Source organism: Schistocerca americana, chromosome X (assembly GCF_021461395.2).
Source record: "Schistocerca americana isolate TAMUIC-IGC-003095 chromosome X, iqSchAmer2.1, whole genome shotgun sequence".
NCBI classification, from domain to species: domain Eukaryota; kingdom Metazoa; phylum Arthropoda; class Insecta; order Orthoptera; family Acrididae; genus Schistocerca; species Schistocerca americana.
The window spans coordinates 384,396,122-384,398,527 of NC_060130.1; the positions used below are offsets into that span (position 1 = coordinate 384,396,122).

The 2,406-nt window shown below is 41.5% G+C and overlaps 1 pseudogene; it reads left to right on the forward strand.

Moving 5' to 3' along the window:
- The first annotated feature begins 829 nt into the window (after positions 1–829).
- On the forward strand, positions 830–947 carry LOC124556879 (annotated as a pseudogene).
- The last annotated feature ends 1,459 nt before the right edge of the window (positions 948–2,406 follow it).

Consider the following 2,406-nt stretch of genomic DNA (forward strand, 5'->3'; position numbering starts at 1 on the left):
TGGCTCCAAATGTGTACTGCACGCAGTTTCATTCACAATCTTCCCTTGGAAACTAGTTGTGATTCATTTATACTCACTAACATTATGACTCCTTTTGGGTTGGAAACCAATTGTTATCAACTAGGCATGATGTCTGTCTGTGGTACCTGTCGGTTAGGATCTTTTTATGACCACAGTTCTTATCACATGTTACATAACTGTGAGTGGTACATAGGTTCTTGTTGACATGCCGAACTCCCCATGTTGATAAACTAGCAAGTGCAGTGTTGGCATGTCCAAACATGACAATTCCATTCTGTCATTCTGCCATGTCTCCACATCAGCCCATATTACTGTACTGGCTCAATACAACTGACCAACAACTGCACACCATTTCACTGCCGTGAATTACATCAGTGGTGGAGCGTCACAGGCTGCCTAATACCAGCTCTACAGAATCCACAGGGCTCCGTTGTCACCATTGCGTTCTTTTATCGGGATGACCAGTATTTATGTAATGTAGATGTAATATATAAAGTCTAGTATGCAAACATTATGTATTACCGAGCGGGGTGGCGCAGTGGTTAGACACTGGACTCGCATTCGGGAGGACGACGGTTCAATCCCGCGTCCGGCCATCCTGATTTAGGTTTTCCGTGATTTCCCTAAATCACTCTAGGCAAATGCCGGGATGGTTCCTCTGAAAGGGCACGGCCGACTTCCTTCCCAATCCTTCCCTAATCCGATGAGACCGATGACCACGCTGTCTGGTCTCCTTCCCCAAACCAACCAACCAACCAAACATTATGTATTACCATAACTGTGTTAATTAACTGATATAAATATATTAGCCAATGACCATACCATGTTGAATACATTGGTTCTTGTCCAATCACCAAAGTTCAGCAACACTGGACCTGGTTAGTACTTGGATGGGTGACTGCCTGAGAACAATGGGTGTGTTGGCGCCCTTCATTTTAGTCCACCCTACATGAACCATAGACCTTGCCTTTGGTGTGGTGGTTTGTACACCTCAGTGATACAGATAGCCATATCACAAGTGCAACCACAATGGAGGGGTACCTGTTGAGAAGCCAAACAAATGTATTGTTCCTGAAGAGAGGCGGCTGCCTTTTTTGTAGTTGTCAATGCAGCAGTCTGGATGCTTGACTGATCTGGTCTTGTAATAACAGCCAATATGACCTTGCTGAGTTGGTATTCTGAGTGGCTGCAAGTAAGGGGATAATACAGCCGTAATTTTTCCCATGGGCATGCAGCTCTGCTGTATGGTTAAATGATGATGGCATCTTCTTGGGTGAAATATTATGGAGATAAGATAGTCCCCCATTTGGAATCCATGTGGAGACTACTCAGGAGGATGTAGTCATCAGGATGAACAAAACTGTCGTTCTAGGGATCGAAGTGTGGAATGTTAGATCCCTTAATGATGCACGTGATTTAGGAAATGTAAAAAGATAAATGGAGAGGTTGAAGTTGAATATAGTGGGGATTAGCGAAGTTTGGTGGCAGGAGGAACATGGCTACTGATCTGGTGAATACAAGGTCACACATACAAGAGCAAATACGGGTAATGCAATAGCAAGTTTAATAATGAATAAGGAACTAGGAATGTCAGCAAGCTACTATGAACAGCATAGTGAATACTTCATCATAGCCAATATAGATACAAAGCCAACATCCACCACAGTAGTACAAGTTTATATGTTAAGTAGCTTCACAGATGATGAAGAGAGTGAAGAAATGTATGATGAGATAAAAGAAATTAATCTGATAGTTAAGGGAGAAAAAAGTTTGATTGTGTAGGGGGACTGGAATTCAATATCAGGAAAAATAAGAGAGGGAAAATTTGCAGGTGAATATGGACTGGGGGAAAGGAATGAAAGAGGAAGCCACCTGATAGAATTTTTCACATAGCGAAATTTAATCGTCACTAACATTTGGCTGACTGTTGATGAAAGAAGGTTGTATATGTAGGAAGAGACCTGGAGACATTGGAAGGTATCAAATTGATTAAATAATGTTATGAAAGAGATTTCAGAAACAGATTTGAAACTGTAAGACATTTCCAGGGGCACAACTTATAGATTATGAACTGTAATTAAAGCTGAAGAACTTGAGAAAAAGTAGGAAATTAATGAAATGGGACCTGGATAAGTTGAAAGAATCAGAGGTCGTTGAGAGTTTCAGAGGGGGCACTAGGCGATGCTTGAGTAGGATAGTAGAAAGGAATTCAGTAGAAGATGAATGGGTAGCTTTGAGAGATGAAATAGTGCAGGCAGCAGAGGATCAAACAGGTAAAAACACAAGGCCTAGAAGAAATCCTCGGATAACACAGGAGATACTGGATTTAATTGATGAAAGGAGGAAATATAAAAATGCAGCAATTGACAGAAGTGCAAAATGGCT